Raw genomic sequence first — 23457 nt, forward strand, 5'->3', positions numbered from 1 at the left:
TGATGAAGAACAAAAACCTAATGTTTTAAATATAATAGACTTTCATATATAGCCATTTTTTTAGGATCACAAGAATTATTCCACTGATGAGTGTGCCGTTCTCAAGCCACTGCCTCTCAGCTCCAAACCCACTCTGCTCCTACTGAATGAGGCTGGGCCTGTACCCACCTTCTGCTCCAGGGGTCACTAAAGGGAGAACACAGGGCTGGAAGAGGAAGCTAGCAATTGTGCATTCTTGTTTGCTTCCTGGGGACATCCTGTCTGCTCCCGATTCCTAGAGGAACAGTACCTTAAGAATGCTTCCTCACCTCTGGCCGTGCTATTCCTGGTATAGCAGCAGCGTCCATATTGGGGTGTTTTTTTCCCACCCTGGTGGAAGCAGCCCCAGTGACACAAATACCAGGCAACTGGGGCCCTCCACTGAGGTCAAAGATTTAAATCCATTTCAAAATGCTCCTCTAATTTTTCTTTCTAATCAACTTTATTGAGTTTAATTTATGTAAAATAAAATGTCACCATTTTAATTGTACAGTTTTATGACTTTTAACATATAATTATCATTCCAATTAAAATACAAATAATTTCATCACCCCAAAAGTAACTTTGTGCTCCTTTGCAATGAATACCTCTCCCCAAACAAGGTTTCAGAAAACAAATAATCTGTTTTCTCTTTTCTACTTTTGCCTTTACTAGAATTATCTCATGAAGTTGAAAATATACTGTATGAACTTTTCTATGTCTGGCTTCATTCATTCAGGATACTGTCAGTAAGATTTTTCCATGTAGTTATAAGAATCAGCAATTTTCTTTTTAATGCTGATAACTACTTCTTTGTATTAATGCACCATAGCTTATTTATCTATTCACCTGCCACTGGACATATGGCTGTTTCCAGTTTGGGGACACTATAAATAAAACTGCTATGACATTCACATACAGATCAGTGAATGGACATTTGTTTTCACTTGTTTTGAATAAATGTCTAGTAGTGAAGTTGGTGAGTCATTTGGTAGTTGTACACTTAGCTTTATAAGAAACTGTCAACCTGTTTTGAATAGGTTGTACCATTTTATATTCCCATCATCAGTGTTTGCTCCAGTTGCTCCACATCCTCACCAGCACTTGATGTGATCAGCCTTGTAATTTTAGTCATTCCACTGGGTTTACATGAGTATTTTATTAGCTTTTTATTGTAAAAACCTATCTATTTTTATTTTTTTAACGTTACATGCAATAAATATTAATATTTCAAGAAAATTATTTTAAATATAATAATGTTACATGCAATAAACATTAATATTTCAAGAAAATGACTTTAAATATAATAATGTTACATGCAATAAAAATTAATATTTCAAGAAAAAATATTTTAAATATAATAATATTACCAAAACTGTATTAACATAGTATAATATCACAAAAGTTGAAGAAAATATTAAAAATCTGCAAATAACAGGATTACTTCTATATATTCAAAAATATTTTTTTCCTCTGGCTCTATTGTGGTTTATTAGTTTATGTTGTTCATTATATTCCACAAATGAGTGAGATCATGTGATATTGATCTTTCTCTGACTGGCTTATTTCGCTTAGCATAATGCTCTTCAGGTCCATCCATGCTGTTGCAAATGGCAAGAGTTCCTTCTTTTTCATACCAGTGTAGTATTCCATTGTATAGATGTGCCATAGTTTTTTTTAACTATGTGCCCACTCATCTGCTGATGGGCACTTAGGTTGTTTCCAAATCTTAACTATTGTAAATTATGCTGCTATGAACATAGGGGTGCAAATGTCCTTTCTGATTGGTGTTTCTAGTTTCTTAGGTGCCGGGAGCCGGTCCATCCTTGCTGTTTCAAGGGACCTGGCATATATGGCATACAGTTCTTAATATGTTTGCTCACCTTCTTGGTGCTGTGTTTTAACCAAGGTCACCTCTCCGAGAAAGGTTGAATCCCCAGGTAGGGATTTTCCCCTGAAGTTAGGGAGGGAATAAAACCCCTCAACTAAGTGCCAGGCGGGTAATTAATCCCTTTAACTACGAACAATCATGCTTAAACTACATAATCTTTTCTCCCTGGAATGGAGATAAGAAACGCCCTAACCTTTGTAATAGAGATTGATAGGATTGAATCAACTGGTATAAATACAGTTGTAACAAGACAGAAACACACAGAACTTAGAGCACAGAATTCAGAAGACAGAACCTACACGGAGCCTGGAGACAGAAGAACTTCGCTGGAGAGAAAATGGCAAAAGATCCTGGACTGAACCTGACTACAGAAATTGGCAAGAGAACCTGACTAGAACCTGATGACTGAACCTGGCTGGAGAGCCTAAGCAGAACCTCTCTGGAGATCCTGAACAGAACTTGGCTGGAGATCCGGGCTAGAGATCCTGGCTAGGCTGCTGATCAACTGAACGCTGTCTCCGTGTCATTCCTTCTTCGCCGACTCCGTCCACGCCTTTGGGGACCCCTGGACCCACTGGGGCTGGACCACGGCATCTGGTGCCCGAACAGGGACCCCTAGGTAAGCGCCCCGCACTTGGGACGGATAGGACTCCACCGTAGGAAGAGGGTGGATAGTCTTCGCCGACTCCGTCCACACCTTTGGGAACACCTGGAAAAGGATTCCCCTAGGTAAGCCCCCCCCCATTGAGAACCCCCACACTCGGGACGGATAGGACTCCACCAGGGTGCTACAGACCCCCCTATAGAGGATAAGTAGGGTAAGAAGGTGGATAGAACATAACTTAGATTGAGAAGATGTGCCTTACTGAGTCCAAAGAAAGAAGACTCTGTATTGATTCTTAGATTGAGAAGATGTGCCATACTGAGTCCAAAGAAAGAAGACTCTGTATTGATCTTTAGATTAAGAAGATGTGCCATACTGAGTCTAAAGAAAAAAGACTCCGTATTGATCTTTTAACACATATGGTTGCTAGCAGAGGAGTTAAGGTTACTCCCAGTCAGATGGAACATTTTATACAAGAAATACGTCCATGCTTTTCTGAGGAAGGAAAGGTGACGGAAAGGTAAATGTAGAGGCATGGGAGAAGGTAGGCCCAAGGAGCCTTATCCTTAACCCCACTGCAGCCTTTCTACCCTGGGAAAGTGCAGGATTGGCAAGCTCTCCCTGGGATGATAGATCAGGACTCAGGTAATAGCGGAAAGCACCAATCCTACTCTTAAAATGGATATAAGAGAGCATTTGAGGTTTTTCTTTTTAATGCTTGCTTTTAAAAAATAAAAAAGGGGGAATTTGCCGGGAGCCGGTCCATCCTTGCTGTTTCAAGGGACCTGGCATATATGGCATACGGTTCTTAATATGTTTGCTCACCTTCTTGGTGCTGTGTTTTAACCAAGGTCACCTCTCCGAGAAAGGTTGAATCCCCAGGTAGGGATTTTCCCCTGAAGTTAGGGAGGGAATAAAACCCCTCAACTAAGTGCCAGGCGGGTAATTAATCACTTTAACTATGCACAATCATGCTTAAACTACATAATCTTTTCTCCCTGGAATGGAGATAAGAAACGCCCTAACCTTTGTAATAGAGATTGATAGGATTGAATCAACTGGTATAAATACAGTTGTAATAAGACAGAAACACTCAGAACTTAGAACACAGAATTCAGAAGACAGCAAGACACAGAACTAAGGAGACAGGGCTTGGAAGACAGGACCAAGAGAGACAGAGCCTAGGCACAGAACCTACACAGAACGTTCTCTAGGGACAGAAGAACTTCGCTGGCTAGAGCATGCCGGAGGATCATGAACAGGGACTGGCCTCGGAGCCTGGAGGCGGAGCCTGGCGAGAGAGCATGGCAGGGGATCCTGGACTGAACCTGACTGCGGAGATTGGCAGGAGAGCCTGACTAGAACCTGGTGACTGGACCTGCCTGGAGAACCTATAGAACCTGGCAATAGAACCAGGCAAGAGAACCCAACCACGCTGATTAACTGAACGCTGCCTCCGTGTCATTCCTTCTTCACCGACTCCGTCCACACCTTTGGGGACCCCTGGACCTGCTGGGGCTGGACCCCGGCACTTAGGATATATTCCTAGAAGTGGGATCACAGAGTCAAATGGGAGTTCCATTTTTAGTTTTTGAGGAAACTCCATACTGTTCTCCACAGTGGCTGCACCAGTCTGCATTCCCACCAGCAGTGCAACAGGGTTCCTTTTTCTCCGCATCCTCGCCAGCACTTGTCATTTGTTGATTAGTTGATGATAGCCATTCTGACAGGTGTGAGATGGTACCTCATTCTCGTTTTGATTTGCATCTCTCGGATGATTAGTGACCTTGAGCAGGTATTCATATGTCTCTTGGCTTTCTGTATGTCCTCTTTTGAAAAGTGTCTATTTAGGTCCTTTGCCCATTTTTTGATTGGATTGTTTACCTTCCTTTTGTTAAGTATTATGTTTTAATTTACATTTCCTAATGACTAATCATTTTTAGCATCTTTTTGTTAATTGGCCGGTCATATATCTTCTTTTGTAAAGTACCTGTTCAAATATTTTAACCTCGCCCCCCCCCTTTTTTATAAGTTGTCTTCTACTAAGTTATAAGAGTTCATTTATATAGTCTGGATGCAATATTTTTTATCAATTTTATGTACTGTTGTATTTTCTCCCAGTCCATGCCTTCCCCTTTCATTTGTATAAGAACAGATTTTAATTGTGAGATGAATCCCAAATTATCCATTTTTTTTCTTTCTGAATCATGATTATTGTGCCCTAAGTAATTTTTGCCTGTCCAAGATCACAAAGAATTGCTTCTATGTTTTGTTCTAGGAGTTTTAAAATTTTAGTTTTTACATTTAGTTTTTACATTTTTACATTTACATGAGGCTCTCCCAATATTAGGGCCTCAAAGCATAGGAAGCAAAAGTTGACAGAACTGAAGATAGAAAGAAAAATAATAATTTGATTGGATATTTCAATATCTCTCTCTCAATAACTGTCTTTGTCAGCTCAGGATACCATCACAAAATACCACAGCCTGGGTGACTTAAAGAACAGAAGTTGCTTTCTCACAGTTCTGGAGGCAGGAAGTCTGAGATCAGAGTGTCAGCATGGTCAGGTACAGGTGACAGCTCTCTTTCTGGTTTGCAGACAGCCACCTTCTAGCTGTGTCCTCACCTGGCAGAGAGAGAGCAAGAGGGCATGCAAGCTCTCTGTTGTCTTCAAATACCATCCCACTGGGGGTTAGGACTTCAACATAAGAGTTTGTGGGTGACACAATTCAGTCCATAGCAATAATCAGTAGAATGGAAAGCAGTAAAGGACATAGATTTAAGCAACACTTTCAACCAACTTGATTTAATTGGCATTTATAGAGCACTCCAGGCAACAACAGCAGATAAACATGTTTTTAAAATGCACACTGAATATTTACTGGGATATGTCATATCTCTGGGTCATTAAAATTTTTCAATGAATTCAAAAATATGTTCTCTGACCACAATGGAATTTTATTAGAATTTAGGAACAAAAACATTTCTGAAAAATGCCTAAATATTTGAAATGTAAATAACACATTTCTAATACCCATGGATCAAAAGAAATTTTTCAAAGGGGAAATTAGGAAATGTTTTGACTGTACTGGAAGAAAATGAAAACCTCATATATCAAAGTTTGGGGGGTGCCATTAACTTAGTACTTTTTAGCACTGAATGCCTATCTTTAAAAAAGACAGAAGGCCTCAAATAAACTTTGCACATTAAAAAACTAGAAAATAAGAGCAAAGTAAGTGGAAGAATAATAATAATAATAATAATAATAATAATAAAGATTTTAGTGGAAATCAACTAAGTAGAAAATAAATGGAGAACACCACAAAAATTTGTTCTTTGAGAACATGGAACAGTTATATGCCAATAAATTCAAATTAGATGAAATGGTCAAATTCCTCGAAAGATAAAATTATCAAATTTTACATATGAAGAAATAGATAATCCGAAATAATGCCAATCTTCACAAACTCCTTCAAAAAACTGAGAAGGAGAGACTATTTCCTAACTAAGACCATGAGACTATAATTACCCTGATACCAAAACCAGACAGGACATTACAAGAAAACAACTGATAACCCTTTGTGAGCATAGATGAATACATTCTGAACAAATTTTATCCAATCAACCCTTTATACATTACTAGTGGGGATTCAAAATGGAGCAGCCACTTTGGAAAATAGTTTTTAGTTGCTCTAAATGTTAAACATAGTTACCGTATATTCCAGCAATTAACTATTATTTAACTATTAACTGGCACATTCTATAAAGTAGCTGAGCTTCAAAAACAATATGCAAAGTGTAAGAAGCCAAAAGACAATATATTGTATGCTTTAATATATGAAATGTCTAGAAAAGGCAAATCTATAGAAACATAAATTAGATTAATGATTGCCTAGTGCTGTATGGAGGGGCTGAATGAGGGAGATCGATAATGGGTTCAGGATTTCTCTTGGGGCGGGGGGGGGGGTGGGTCATGAAAAATATTCTAAAGTTAGATTATGGTGATTGTTGTACAACTCTAAGGTAATTAAAATCATTCAATTTTATACTTTAAATAGGTGAGCTTAATGGTATCCAAATTATATGCCAATAAAGCTACTATTCAATATCCAACAATATATGAAAAGGATAATATAGCATGATTTAATAATACATAAAATATATATTTATACATAAAAGTAGGGTTTATTACAGGAATACAATATTTGTAACAAACTAAACATTAACAAACTAAAAGATAAAAGCCACATTATCATTTTAACAAATGCAAGGAAAGCATTTAACCTAATGCAACATCCATTCCTGAAAAAAACCTACCAGAAAACTAGGAATAAAAGGAGTAAATGGCACCCACAAAAACCCAACAACTAACATCATACTTAATGAGAAAAGACTGAATGCTTTCTCTGTAAGATTAGTAACAGAGCAAGAATGTCTGCTCTCCTCATTGTTATTCAACATTTTACTCAAGATTCTAGCCGGTGAAAAAAGGCAATATTTAAAATTTTTAAATATCAAGGATAGAAAGGAAGAAGTAAAACTGCCTTTATTTGTGGATAATAAACATCTATGTAGAAAGTACAGTCTATAATAATAAAAGTGTAATATGCTAATTAGACCGGACGACCTTCTGAATGACCATGCTATGACACCCACTGGCACCAAGCCAGCCAAGACAGGTGCAATGCAATTGGTCGGGGGCCCCACCATTGCCCCATGATCCCCTCTCAGAGGGAGGCCCATGCCACTGGCTGGTGGGGCGATCTATGATTGGGGGGCTCCACAATCACCCAAAAGAGGGAGGCCCGGGCAACCAACCAATGACAGGCAGGCTGCGGCAGGTGGGCAGGGCCTCCCTCTGCAAAGGAAACCTGGGTCCCAGGTGCCAGAGGGAAGCCAGTGCCAGCAGGAAGGCCTACTCTTGCATGAATTTTGTGCATTGGGCTTCTAATAAATTTATAAAAGTTACTATAATCAATCAATGAATTTAGCAAGTTTTAGTACACTAGATAAACCAAGTAAAAGCAATTATATTTCTATACACTAGCAATAAATAATCAGAAAGTAAACTTTAAAAACAATCAGTTTACAATAGATTCAAAATATGTGAAATACCTAGAGATAAATGGGACAAAATATATGAAAAACCTGTACAATAAAAATTACAAAACATTACTTTAAAAAATTGAGTATGACATAAATAAATGGAAAGACATACTATGTTCATGGAACAGAAGATTCTATTTTTTAACATGTTAATTCTTCCTTAATTAATCTATGAATTCAAAGCAATTAAAATAAAAATCCAAATAGAATTTTTTACAAAAATTTGACATGTTTATTCTAGATTTCATGTAAAAATGCAAAAGACCTATAATAGTCAGAACAACTTTGAAAAAGGAGGACAAGTTGGAGAAAACAAACTGTTTGATTTCATGACATAAAGATGCAGTGATAAAGAGAGTGTGGTATTGACACAATTATACACAAATAAAACAGAATAAAGAAATAGACCCACAAATGTATAGAAAACTAATTTTCAACACAAATACAAATTCAATTCAGTGGAGAAAAAAATATATTATTTTCAACAAATGGATTGGAACAACACCAAGTGCAAAAATTAATTCAAAATTGATCATAGACTTAAATGTAAAACCTAAAACTATAGAACTTCAGGAGAAAAATCTTTGGAACCTTTAGTTAGGCAAAGATTTCTCAGACATAATACATTTTTCTTAGTCAATAAAAGAAAAAATTATAAATTGGACTCCATTTGAATTTAAACCTTCTGCTCTTTGAAGGACACTGCTACAAGAATAAGATGAGCAACACAATGAGAGAAAATATTTGTAAATTATACATCTAAAAAAAATTTTATCTAGAATATATTTTTAAAATCCCAAAGTTAAATAACAAGAAAACACATCTAGAAATCAAAGCCACTATGTCTGATCAATAAGCAAAAAGCAACACTTGGAAAAAAATGAAAACAAAACCCAAACAAAAATCAATAAAAAAGACACTTTACCAAATAATACATACAGATGGTAAATAAGCCAGTGAAAGTGCAGCAATATTAGTCATTGTACCACAGTGAGATACCACCATTGGAGAGGCAAAAGTTAAAAAAGACTGGTACAATCACTTTGGAAAACATTTTACAGTTTCTTAAAAAGTTAGATCTATGCCTACCATATAATCCAGTTATTCCAGCCTAGGTATTTACTCAAAAGGAATAAAAGTATATATCCATTCAAAGACCAGTACATGAGTGCTCACTGAAGCTTTATTTATAATTAGTGGCCTGGTGCATGAAATTCGTGCATGGGGAGTGGGGGTCCCTCAACCCAGCCTGCACCCTCTCTAATTGACTCCTAACCGCTCACCTGCCTGCCTGATCACCCCTAAGTGCCTCTGCCTGATTGCCCCTAACCCCTCTGCCTGCCTGCCTAATCGCCCCTAACCTCTCTGCCTGCCTGCCTGATCTCCTCTAACTGCCTCTGCCTGATTGCCCCTAACCTCTCTGCCTGCCTGCCTGTTCTCCCATAACTGCCTCTGCCTGCCTGCCTGATCGCCCCCAAGTGCTCCCCCCTGCCGGCCTGATCTCACCCCCAACTGCCTCTGCCTGTCTGATCACCCCTAACTGTCCTCCCCTGCTGGCCTGATCTCACCCAGTCTCTTGTCTTTCTTTGTTTTTCTCAGCAGTCCTCCAGGCCTCCCTGCCTCCCTCTTCCTCTTTCCTGGCTGGGAAGGGGCAGGGCCATTGGTCGCTGGGCAGGTGGTAACTCTGTTGGTGGGGGTCCTCCCAGGCCCTCAGCACACAGGGAGCCAGGCTGCCCACCACGATGCCTGTGGTGCCACCCACTTCCTCTAGAGCCAGGCGAGCTTGGAAAGCATGATCTTCATAGAGGCCTCGCTGGAAACAGGTCAGGGAGGGCATTTCAGGGACAGTGGGACTGAGGAAAGTGCAGCAGAGGGGTGGGGGGAACATGCGCACACCATGGTCCCGTACTGTTGCGGGCAGGCATGGGTGACAGCGCACTGGGGGACATTCACACATGAGGGTGGGGGAGAGGATGCACTCAGCGGAGGCCTGCGCAGATCTGCAAACCCGCGTGGTGCAGCCAGGAGGACGTCAATGAGGCCCGCCATGGTGGCTGTCCCTGCAATCATCGTGCACCTTCTGGGCCAGGAGGCTGCACCTGGGATCAGCCAGCAGTGAGGGCGAGGGTGAGAGCGAGGGTGGTGGCTTAGAGGGGGCCTCTGCCACTCCAACTGCCTCCTCGCCAGGCAGTGCAACCTCTGTCAGTGGGGTCCTCCCAGGCCCTCAGCACACAGGGAGCCGGGTTGCCCTCCGCAATGCCTATGGTGGCGCCCACTTCCTCCGGAGCCAGGCGTGCTCAGAGGGTGGGATCTTCACAGAGGCCTCGCTGGAAACAGGCCGGTGGGACTGAGGAAAGTGTGGCAAGCGGGTAAGTGTGCCCTGCAGAGAGCAAACAGCAGGGCCTGCTTCTAGGTCGCTGCCCCGACAGGGCGAGCAGGCAAGCAGGCCCTGGTGTCTGCTCTCTGCAGGGTTGCTGACAGGTGGGGCTGACAGGACCGGGCACTCCAGTGGGGCTGAGGGGACTGGGCGCCACCATCTTGTGGCTATGGGTGCTGCCAGAGCCCCTCCTTTATTTTTTTCCAGCTCCTCAAGCAGAGGCCAGGGCCACTCCTTGAGCGGAGCCCAGGGCCAGCGGGAAGCTTGGCTTCCTTCGTCACCAGGAGCAACCCAAGCCTCCTGCTTGCTCCAGCTCCATGGCGGCCACCATCTTCAGTGCCTTCAGTCTTCACTCTGCACCTGTGTATGCAAATTAATCGCCATCTTTGTTGGGTTAATTTGTATAGTCACTCTGATTGGCTAGTATGTGTAGCGGCATGGCGGAGTGACAGACTGTTGATTAATTTGCATGTTTCTCTTTTATTAGTGTAGATAGCCCAAAACTGGAAACAACCCAAATGTCCCTCAACAGGTGATTAAATAAAGTGTGATACATCTACATGTGAAAACTATTCAGCAATATAAAAGAACCAGAGGCCTGGTGCACAAAATTTGTGCACTCAGGGCCGGGGGAGGGGGAGGCCTACACCTTCTCACAGTCCTGGAGCTCTCAGGGGATGTCTGACTGGTGGCTTAGGCCCGAGCCCCGTAGTTGGACATCCTTAGCGCTGCCGTGGAGAGAAGGCGGGAGAGGCTCCCGCCACTGCCACTGCACTCGCCAGCTGTGAGCCTGGCTTCTGGCTGAGCAGCACTCCCACTGTGGTAGTGCACTGACTATGAGGGAGCAGCTCCTGCATTGAGCGTCTGCCCCCTGGTGGTCAGTGTGCATCGTAGCGACCAGTTGCTCCGTCTTTCAGTCAATTTGCATATTACCCTTTTATTATATAGGATGAATGATTGATACATGCTATAAATGGATAAAATCAAAACAATTACGATGTATGAAAGAAGACAGGAAAAAAGGAACTCATACTGCATTGTTTCATCTATATAGAGTTTTAGGAAATGTAAACTGATCAACAGTGACAAAAAGCAGACCGGTGCTTACCTGAGGATGAGGCTGGGGAGGAGAGATTATAAAGGGGCACAGGAAACTACTGAGGTGATTAAGATGCTCATTATCCTGATTGTGGTGATGTTTTTGCAGGTGTATGCATATGTCAAAACATCAAATTTTACACATTAAATATGCACAGTTTACTGTAAATCAATTATACTTCAATAGATTTGTTTAATAATAAATAATTGAATAATTTATGCTTCCTGACTGAACCTTAATTGCTATAATAGAAACTAAAGAAGGAAAGGAGGAAGGCAAGGAGGGATGAAAAAAGGAAGGGATGGAGGGAGGAACTCAGTAGTGTGGAATTAAATAGAACAGAAAAAAAAAGAAATAGATAGAACAAAATGCAATGAAAAGGTTCCATGCCTTTCAAATCCCCCCCGCAAAGTTTTTCCAGATAAAGTAGAAAATTATATGAGGATCTTTATTGTTGCAATTATATAAGGAAAAAATAACTCCAAGATGCTTTAGCATTTGGTGGCACAGAATCCTATATAATAAAGAGCTAATATGCTAATTAGACCAGACAGCAGAATGACCAGAGGGCAGGGAGCGGGCCCGCAGAGACATGAGGCAGCCAGGGCTTCAAGGGCCGAGGCAGCCAGGGCTGCAAGGGCCTACCCTTGCATGAATTTTGTGCATCGGGCCTCTAGTTAGAGATAAGAAAATATATTAATACTAGAGGCCCGGTGCACAAAATTCGTGCACTGGGGGGGGGGGTGTCCCTCAGCCCAGCCTGCACACTCTCCAATCTGGGACCTCTCGGGGGATATCTGGCCAGCAGTCAGACATCCCTCTCACAATCCGGGACTGCTGGCTCCCAACCACTCACCTGCCTGCCTGATTGCCTCTAATTGCTTCTGCCTGCCAGCCTGATCACCCCCTAAGCACTCCCCTGCCAGCCTGATTGACGCCTAACTGCTCCCCTGACAGCCCGATCACCCCCACCTTCCCTCCCCTGCTGACCCAGTTGCCCCAACTGCCCTCTCCTGCCAGCCCGGTAGCCCCCAACTGCCTTCCCCCACCGGCTTGGTTGCCCCCAACTGTCCTCCCCTGCCAGCCAAGTAGCCCGCAACTGCCTTCCCCTACCGGCCCAGTCAGCCCTAACTGTCCTCCCCTTGCTGGCCATCTTGTGACCACATGGGGGTGGCCATCTTGTGCAAGGGTGTGATGGTCAATTTGCATATTACCTCTTTATTATATAGGATGCTTTGACAAACTTTTACTTGAACTTTTTTTCAAATCGATATTTCTAAAGGAAAAAAATACATTCTATAATTTTGTCCAATATATTTTATAGGTATGCAATGTCTTCATTTTTTTGTTTTAAGTAGTTAGTTGACAGGTTCAGTTAAGGAAGGGGGCCATTTACTGCCTCATTGATGGGTCCAGCACCAGAATCTTGCTATTACAGAAAAGCACTCCTGCAATAAACATGTGTGCATCTTTAGGGAAATTAAAGAATCCTTGTGACAGAGCCTGCTAAATGACCTGAATGTCCAGTCTCTCCTTCTTTCCTTTTAATATCCCATCCCCACCAAAATGGTTTAGCATGGCCTGTGGCCAATCAACTGGATACAACATTTCCCAGGCTGCCTCGCAGTTAAATATGGCAATGTGACTAAGTTATTATCAATGGAATATAAAGGGGAGTGATGCGTGCAACTTTTACATCACTTTCTTAAATGGGAATCACTTTCCCGCTGATTTTCCTTTTTCCTCTTCCTAAACACTGAAACATCAATGTGGCCATAAAATACCAGCATCAGAAATGCAGATGTGGACAACACCCGAGTCAGTAGCGGGGCAACAGGATTGAAGTAACTGGATTCCTGGCTGACTTGGTAAGGAATTTCCTGTCTTAGACTACTCCTTCTATCTGGAACATTAAATGAGAGAGAAATAAATTTATCTTTTATTTGAGCCTCTAGTTTGGGGTCTTCTTGCTATAGCAGCTTGGTTTCTTCACAGATAGTTGGGGATCCTGGCTTTTACCCACCTAAATTCAGTATATTTTTTGGAACAAAAGAGATGCAAGAAGAGTTATGGATAAGAAGAATAAGAACGTGATCATAGTAAAGGTGAAGGAAGGAAATTCCTAGCCAGAGGCAAAGAAATGAAAGAAAAGAGATCTAAGGATACTAGAGGTAGAGGACTTGGCTACAGAAGGAGAGAAGAAAGAAAGGAGCGGTTTCCTAGGATCGAGACTCTCGATTTAAATCAAGAGAAATTTGAAAATTTTCCAGCCAAGAGCATTTCAATTTTCTCCCATAATTTAAAGTCAATAATGTATTTGGCAGCGGTGAGTTCTCTAATTATACAGGCAAATGTGTTGATGGAGTAAAGTGGCATCTCTCCCCATAAAGCAAATGCCCTTCATTGTGCAAATATCACAAATGACTCTGAGCTTTCCATCTTTTAATAAAGTGGATTTTCCTCTAATTTTTCAACTATACAGAAATAATTAAGAGTCAGAAACATATTTATCTTATTTCCCACTTATCCCTATCTAGTCTGCATAGCATACTTCAGGAAATGTGCTGGTTCATGATTCTTTGGTCCTTGTAAAATGAAAGTAATTTAATCACTTTTAGGATGTGATATTGCCATCTAAAACTGAAATAGGTGTCAAAGGACACCCCTATAAGTCTAACATGCAAATGCGGCATTTCGCTGGCTTTGCCCTGCCACTGAAATGCAATCCTGAACTCCCACAATTCCTTTCCTAGAAAACTTTGCCAACATCCCTCCCCATCATCTGTATTTCCTATTTCTGGCTATCATCCCCTATAAGTTAAATATGGCTACAATAGGACTATATCACAATCTCAGCAGCAGACAATAATAAAGACTTACCAGTCTTCATCTCATGGTTGTGGGTAGACTGATTTGCACTGGGCTCAGTTGAGCAGTTTTACTGCCCTCACCCTGGCTCACACACATCCAAAGTCAGAAGACCCTAGAATGGGCTCAACTGTAGAAACTAGTCTCTTGCTCTGCTTGTCTATCATCCTGCTCCTGGTAACAGGAGCAAACTCAATCATGCAGGCTTGTTTCAAGCCTTTGGTCACCTCATGCCTGTTAACATTCTGTTGGTAAAGGCATGTGTCTGAACACAAAACCAAGGAGTAGGGAAATACACTCTGCCTCTTTCATGGGGTAAACCACAAAGTCACTTGGCAATGGGCATGTACAGGGTGGGGCAAAGGTGGGGTTACAGTTGTGAGTATGCGAAACAGAGTTTATTCTTGTATTATTATTATTTGTTAGTCATTGTATTATTTTCCATACAAACAACTGTAAACTTATCTTTGCTCACCCTGTATATATGGAGAAGTGAAGAATTAGGACCATTAATGAACCCTACTGAAATCCATTGAATGGGTACTGAAAGGAAAAACTCTTTTCCATACTTTGTTTCCAATAGTTCTGACACCAGATATGTGTGAGATTTCTCCAGCCAAGCAATTCTCTTACACCAGCTGGGTGTCTTACAATTCAATTCTGACATTACCTGGGGGTAGAGCCCACAGGGTAAGCACTCAGTCCCACTTTAGACAGGTTGTCACCTGCGCATATGGCCCACCAGTTATAAATCAGAGGTTCTCACCCCCCTCCCCCTTTAGGTTTGATAATTTGCTAGAGCACCTCACAGAATTTAGGAAACAGTTTACTTACTAGACTACCAATTTCTTATAAATTTTAGGAACAGCCAGATGGAAAAGATGCAATAAGGCATGGTATGGGGGAAGTGGCAGAGAGCTTCTGTGCACTCTCCAGGTGTGCACCCTCCCAGCACCAATCCCAAAGTTCTCTGAACCCCATACTTCAGGGGCTTTATGGAGGCTACAGTATGTAGTCATGATTGATTAAGTCATTGGCCACTGGTGATTAATTCAGCCTCCAGCCCTCTCCCCTCTCCAGAGGAAAGTTCAGTTGGAACCTCCTATTCTATCTTGTCTCCTGCTCCTGTCTGTCACCTCTCCTTCAAATGTCCTTCCTAGACCTGGTCAGGGAGCTCAGTTGGTTAAAGCATCATCCAGATACACCAAGGTTGTGGGTTTGATCCCGTCAGGGTACATATAAGAATCAACAAGGAATGCATAAATAAGTGGAACAACAAATGGATCTCTCTCTCTCTCCCCAAAAATCAATCAATAAATAAAAATTAAGATGTCCTTCCTAAACATCTCCTAATTCAGATATAGTTGTAACTACATTGGTATAGTAAAAGCAGAAACTAGAAGTCAGCCAACATATCCACATTTGGGTTTGTGACTAACCAACTATGTAACTAATGAGAACTTTGGAAATAATCTCTTCAAGTTTCTTTCCAAACTTCTAGTTCTCAGTTCTATGTTTAGTCTACAGTCCCATTATTCCCTTCCAATTTCCCACAACCGTCGGACATTATTACCTTCATTCGTTTGTTCAGAAAACATCAGTTGGATGCCTTTTGCTTATTAGGCCCTATTCCAGGAACTGGGAATTCAGAGAAAAACTAAACCAAATCTTCATCTTCCAGGAATCACAATCTAGTGGATAAAGCAAACAACTAAAGCGACAAAGACAATGACAATTTGTAGTGTAAGTGTCTGACAATTAGCGTTTTTTATTGTAGTGTAAGTGCCTGTCATTAAGCCTTTGATTGCTGAAACATCCATCTCTAATAAACACATTGCCAGCTACTAGATAAACAGCCAGGCCAACCCAACCCAGCTGTGAAGTTCCCTTTTTAGAAAGCACTGGGTGACTTAGATAAATGACTGCTTGACTGACCCTGCCTTTTCCTTCCACTTTAATCTCCAATCTTATGTTTTAAATTAATCAATAAAGAGTGAACCCAAGAAACACTATGCGCCCCAACCACAGGTTTAAGAGACACCTCTCTCTCTCTCTCTCTCTCTCTCTCTCTCTCTCTCTCTCTCTCTCCCCCTTGACCTCGCTCTGTCATCCTGGGTGTGCAAGACCCTCCAGAGTTGAGTATTAAACCTTGTTTTTTCAATGTCCCTGATAGTTGTTGCCGAGGTGCATCTTTCAATGATAGTAAGAACCAGAAGGGCTGCTCTAGCCACAACATTGGCTCCAGGTGGAGAAATGTCAGTGGGGACTGTCCACAAGCTGTGCAGGCCAAGGTGAGTGCCTGCAGGCATTCCAAGCAGACAGCAAGGCAGCATCACCATCAATAGACTGAGACTAACACAGAACACAAGAGCTTCCATAAAAGTCTGACAGGGATCTAGGAAAGATTAGAGGACACTTCAACCAAATAGTCTGTTTGCAGTTATATTGCATAATGGTGAGAGATGCTAGAGGATTAGTCTGATTGATATAAAAATTTCAAGTAATTGGATTGGACTGATCCTATTTCTATCCCCAAAGTACCAAAAGGATTGTGGACATGTTTTAATCATGAAAAGATAGAATTGTGGTTGGAGGACTGAAAAGTCCACATTTTCTTGCTAGCTGTCAGTGGCTGGGAACCACTCTCAATGTCTACAGGTTTCCCATAGTTCCTTGCCTCATGTGTCATAGTCAATTCACAACATGGGTCATTCTGTTCTCTTCCAGGCTACGGCTTCTTCTTCTAAAAGTTAGTCTGATTAGGTCAGGCCCATTCTGGATAATTCCCCCTTTGATTGACTTAAAGTCAGTTGGTTAGTAAAGTAATATTCACAGGTCTTGGCAGCCATCTTAAAATACTGCCTACTGCAGTATATATTTGAATATTTTGAATATTTTTAGGAATAAGAATAAAGAATGAAATTCCTGTCCGGCCAGTCTGTCTCAGTGGTTGAGCCTCAACCCAGGAACCAAGAGGTCACGGTTCAATTCCAGTCGGGGCACATGCCCACATAGTGGGCTCGATTCTATATTCCTCTCCCTTCCTATCTCTCTGTCAAAAAAATGGAATTCCTTTTTACTTACATTTGTTTGTCAGATTGTGTTTTATTAACACTGCTAAAACACCAAATTCTGGATTTCAGTGTTTATGAAAGGGAGATTGGATGGGCACTAGGTCTTAAATCATGGAAAAGGTTGGATACCTTGTGATCAGTTCTTTGTGTCTCTGAAAGTCTAGTTTCATATATCATAATATTAGACTCACTGAACATATCCTCTCAAATAAATACCGACAACTATAAGGAAAAATATCAATATTTGTATTTAGAAAATGATTTCACATTTTTAGATTTATCAAAATTGCCTATGACGAGCCAAAAAAAGGACATCTGTCCTTATGAGAAAATATTTTTATATAACACCACTAACTATATAATAATAAGTGTATTTTTGCTAAGTTTATTTTTGCTTTAAAGATTTATTGAAATGGTAATTGGAAAATCTGAAAGAGCCAATGTAAAATGTAGGATGCTTAAAGGTATATTATTAAATAAATCTTTATAAATTCAGGATTGAAAAAAAACCCTAAATATATTAATTTCCTAATTTTGTTGTACTTGACATATTTGACTTCATTTGACATTCACGATGGTATCTGAACATTTGCTTTGCTCTTTCCATTTCACAGTGGGGGAGCTAATATTCAGGTTAGGTGACTTCACCAAGACCACATCGCTGGTCAGAAGTAAACCCAGAAAGAAAGCAAACCTAGAATATTCAACTCCACAGTCCTTATAGCTTTCCTCCATGCCACAGTGGTCTCTCCATCATTTATCCATTTATTCATTCTTTTGGTAAATATTTATTTTGTGCTTGTTGTGTATCAAGCACGGTCGTAAGCTCTGGGTAATACGGTGGTAAAAATAGATTTACACTTTGTCTTCATGGAACTGCTGGTCTGGTGCTTTCAAAAGTACAGCTTCAGTTTCTCCTCCTGTGTTAAGCCTTCCCTCATCCACAGAAATACAACTAATTCCCTCATCTGTGCATCCAGAGCAAGCTACACTAATACTTTCAGGCTGCACCGCATATTGTATCTTGGTTTACTGTATCCCAGACACTAGGCCAGGCAAGGTACCTTCCAGGCTCTCTTCCCAGGATGCCTGCCATGCAAGTGGGGTGCACATCTGTCACACATGAGGATATGAAGGAAAGGAAGGAAAGGAACACACAACCTGAGTTAGTTCTCGCTTTAAGGAGGAAGGGAAGGCCAAACCATCTTAAATCAACGCGATTGCTAAACAGGAAACTCAAGTAATAACACAACAAAACTTATGAATTTAAAACATATGTTAGCTCCTGGAAAGAAATTGAGTCATTGAAAGTTGCTATCGTCTCCTTTCTTGCAGCAATAACTTTTATTCCATCAGAATTCCATCTTCCATAGACATTGTTTTAACATCGTATTTTGCTGGATTATCGTCGCTGGAGTTTAACATTTTTCTCTGTTGCTCAAGAGCTTCTCCTGCGGGTACATACTATGTGAGAGCAGTGGGTTGCCTATGAAATCTTGGGCGTTGTTAATCTAAATCTCTTCTTCCTCTGACTCGGAAAATGTGAAGTGGTGTCATATTCAAACAGTGACCAGTTAAGAAAATCATTATGACCAAAAATTAACAACACAATATGGTATAATACAACATAACCTAATATAAAATCACATCTACACTAATAAAAGAGAAAAATGGCAATTGGCGTACGACGATACCCTTTTCATTGGCTAATCAGGGCTATATGCAAATTAACTGCCAACTAAGATTGGCAGTTAACTGCCAACAAGATGGCGGTTAATTTGCATATGTAGGCACAATGCAGGGAGGCGAAAGGGAAAGCAGGAAGAAACCCCCTGCCACTGACAGTGATCGGAAACCCAGGGGGGAGCTAAGAGCTGGGGGGCAGGGCAAAGGCGGCCCTGGGGCCGCTTTTGCCCTGCCCCCCAGCCATGATCAGAGAATCAGGTGCCTTTTCCGCCCTGGCTAGTGATAGCAGGAAGTAGGGGTGGAGCCAGCGATGGGAGCTGGGCATGGTCGAAGCTGGCAGTCCCAGGAGCTAGGGGTCCCTTGCCTGGGCCTAAAGCGAAGCCCATGATCGTGGGGCCTCTGCAGCTGTGGGTCCCCGCTGCCCAGGCCGGATGCCTAGGCCAGAGGCGTCAGGCCTGGGCAAGGGGCCGATCCTGCGATTGGAGGGTGATGGGGGTCAACACCTGAGGGCTCCCAGTATGTGAGAGGGGGCAGGCTGGGCTGAGGGACACTCCACACACACACACACACACCCAGTGCACGAATTTCGTGCACCGGGCCCCTAGTAATATAATATAAAGAGTTTCAATAAGAAAAAATATGTTTATAGAGGATGTCGTTTTTTCTAAAACTAAAAGATTATCTATGGTTGCCCAGCTGGTGTGGCTCAACAGTTGAGTATTGACCCATGAACCAAGAGGTGATGGTTCAATTCCTGGTCTGGGCACATGCCTGGGTTGCAGGATCAATCCCCACTAGGGGGCGTGCAAGAGGCAGACAATCAATGATTCTCTTTCATCATTGATGTCTCTATCTCTCTTTCCCTCTTCCTTCCTCTCTCTGAAATCAATAAAAATATATTGGGTTTTTGGTTTTTTTTAAAGACATCTATGGTTATCTGTCCTTAGAGGAAAGCATGACTTTTGGATGATTGAATTTGGTATTAAAATAAGAAGTTATTAATAACTGGGTATATATTCCTTCTTACAAGCTCTGGGACTTTGGCAAATCACTTAACTTTTTATAGATTTAGTTATTTTACCTATGAAATGGAGAAAATAATAGAATCTCCCTTGGAGAACTGTTGTGGAAGTTAAATGAACAGAGCATATAAAGTACATAGTTCAGTACCAGACAGAAGTGAGCTCTCGGTAAATGGTAGCTATTTGTGTGTATGCTAATACATTCCTTTCTATATGTAGCAACCAGACTCTTGAGAAAGACTCTAAGATACAAATTAGAAAAAAAGTCCACCCAAGTTCTCTACTGAAGAACAATAATTTCCAGCTGCTGGAGAAAAATATTGTAAATAACTCTACTTGAGTCTTTTATTAGATTCTTGCTTGCCTAATGGGGCCACATCTGAATTTGGCATTTAGAAAACTCACAAAATGTATCCTTTTCAGAACTCAATGGCATTCCATTCTCCACAGCTACATGTTTTTAGCACCATTTATCTACAGTTTTTATTTTTCTATCTTCCTAGGAGAGTTCTCATTGCCACTACCTGGGCCTTTTCCTTTTTTCTAAATATTTACTTCTTTAGCAGGATATTCTTATTTTTGCTGACAAAATCATTCTTCTTGTGTGCAGTCCAAGTTCTGACAACTATTGCCACTCTCCTTGCCCTAACCCATGACAACCACGCAGCCTGACCACCTGCTTGTCATGTCAGTAAGCTCATTCTTCCAAGGAAAGCCTTCCTGTCTGCATTATGTAGGCAGGAGCACCAGTGTTTGATCAACAAGACATGAGGACAACATTTAAAATAACAGAGCTTCTGTTCCATGAATTAATTTCACAAATTTTAGGTAAACATATTTTCTTAGGGATTATTCCAGGTACAGACCAGAAACAGAATTTTAACAACTATTTAATAATCTTCAACTTTATACCAAGCACTCAGCCAAGTGCTGAGGACACAGCATGAACAAGACAAATGTGGTTCCTGCCTTCACAGAACTTGGAGTCCAGGGGATGAATAGAAAAAAACAAATGCCAAACAAATAATTCCAATATAATAAAGTGTTAAGTCAGGGGTGGGGTAAGTAGCAAGGGTTATCAGAGTAAGGCAGAAATAATCATCTAAGCAATAAACACAATACTTCTGTACCCTCCTCCAATTCATATGGAAGCTCTACCCCCCAATGTGATGGTGTTTGGAGGTGGAACCTTTGGGGGGCAATTAGGTTTGGATGAGGTAATGAGAGTAGAGCCCCTTTGATGGAACTAGTACCCTTGTAAGAAGAGGGTGAGATGGGACTTGGATCGCTCTCTGGTCGGGAAGAGTCCTCACTTCCCAGCCTCCAGAACTAATAGCTGCTGGGTAAGCCACCCTGTCTGCACTGTTTTGTTATAGCAGCCTAAAGTGACTAAGACTGCTCCCCTCCACAGTGTCAGGCAATGTTTTTCAAAGTGTGGTCCCATCTTCCAGCTGTCAGTGGTCCACAGTGAGAGTGAGCATGGAAATAGGGAGTTTAAGTCTTTATAAACACGGAACTTGAGTAATTTTTTATGTCTGTTAAATTTTAATGATCAAAAAATCTTTTCTTTGGTATGTTTTAAAATTCATTTTTACATATAACACATTTTAATAAGAGTGTATAAAATGCTGGTCTGGGATGAAGTGTTCAGAGAAACACCAGCTCTTCACCACAAATGGCTTAAGAAGCCTTGCCCAGCAGAATGCACTTCACATTCTCTCCTTGCATCTGGGAGGAGCCTGGGGACCAGTCCTCCCCAGTGGTGAGTGAGGAGAGAGGATGTGTTCCACCTCTGGGCCGCCCTGGAAATGAGGTAATGCACCCTCACTCCCTGTTTTCATCAACTGGACACACATGATGTCAAAGTCTGAGGGACAGCAGAGCCACAAAGTGGGAGAAGTCTGGTTCCTAACTCATCATGGAGAGGAAAGCTGCCCATGGACCAGAAACATCTGTGTTATGTGGTTATTATGGTTTGAATTATGTTGAAGCCATAACTCCCAGGACCTCAGAATGTAGATTCATTTGGAAACAGTCTTTACAGAGGTAATCAAGTTAAAATGGGCTCTAATCCGATATGACTGATGTCCTTATAAAAAGGATGGATCTGTACACGGAGACAGACATAGAGGAAAGACGGTGTGAAGACACACAAGAAGAGCATGGCCATGTCACTGGAGTGATGCACCCGCAAGTCAAGGGACACTGGTGAAGAGCAAAGGCTAGGAAATGCAAGTCCAGAGTGGGTCAAACAGATTAAGTAACTCTTCCCTACCCACTTACACAATTTCTATAAAAATGCTTAAAATATATTCCTGTCTGGATGTGCTCCATGCTATGATAGGTCTTAACATTTATCCTTATCACATGCTCCACTTTGTACTTCTTTATGGCTTCACTTGCCTGTCTGTTGTCTTTTCCCCCCACCAATGAGTTAAGTTTTCAAAGCCAATATCCCAAAGGCCAACCTGATGTAAAGGAATTAGTCACTATTTTCATACATAAAGAACAGAGTTTCCTTTCCCCTGACTGTTGGCATAACACTTTCCCCCACACTCCCACCTCAAAATGCACACGCCAAAAATGTTGATCTCACAAATGAGAGACATTTGCTGTAATAAGTGAAACAAACAGAAGAGGTTATTGTGTTTTGAAATTTGGGAATCTGGGACCTTCAAATTCTGCCTCAGAAAATCAGCCAAAGCTGAAGCAAGGTGTGTGTTTGAATTTCTTGGATGGGGACCACCTGTTCTTGGTGAACTCCAACGGATGAATCTGTTCCCATGAAACTTCTTTCATTGTGCCTTCCTCGTGTGCACACACCCTGGGCATTTCACAGATATTTGTGGAATAGAGGAAGAAAGGCAGGGAAGGAGGTAAGAAGGAAAGGCATGGGGAGGGGAGGGAAGAAAGAAGGGAACACTAGCCAGCAAGGAGGAGGATGGAAAGGAAAAGAAAATGCAAAGATATACAAGGAAAAGAATGCATGCTGAGCTGTTGATCTTCTGTTTCTGTGTGAGAGGAGGGGGAGATCACCTCAAAGCATCAACTATGCCTGCAGAGAAGGTAGTCAACAAAAAGGGCAAAACGATTCTCCCCTTTTAAAGTCATACTCCAAAGGTCCAACAATGGGGTGATCCCTGAATTTCATGTGGATGTGGGTACCAGCCACCAAAAGCAACATACAGTTCTTGGGAGAGAGAAATGAGCTCACCATGTCCTAGAACAGTGATGGCGCACCTTTTGAGCTCGGCGTGTCAGCATTTTGAAAAACCCTAACTTAACTCTGGTGCCGTGTCACATATAGAAATTTTTTGATATTTGCAACCATAGTAAAACAAAGACATATTTTTGATATTTATTTTATATATTTAAATGCCATTTAACAAAGAAAAATCAACCAAAAAAATGAGCTCGCGTGTCATAGGTTCACCGTCACTGTCCTAGAACATTACCTTAGCCTTTTCTTTCTGTGGGTGCTGTTCCCCTGTCTTCACCCACCTGCCTCCTTCTAGCCATTTAGGATTCAGACCAAATGGAATCTCCTGGTCAGACCCTTTGTGACCACGCACTAGCAAAATAAATAGCCCTTCTATTTGACTCTCATCTTGGCACTTAAGACTAGCTAGTATTTTTGTTTGTTTATCATCTAACACTGCTCAAATATACAGGAATTTTGCTCCTAAGGTCTTGTTTTCAGCTATACCCTAGT

Source organism: Myotis daubentonii, chromosome 1, assembly GCF_963259705.1.
Source record: "Myotis daubentonii chromosome 1, mMyoDau2.1, whole genome shotgun sequence".
In the NCBI taxonomy this organism is placed as follows: Eukaryota; Metazoa; Chordata; class Mammalia; order Chiroptera; family Vespertilionidae; genus Myotis; species Myotis daubentonii.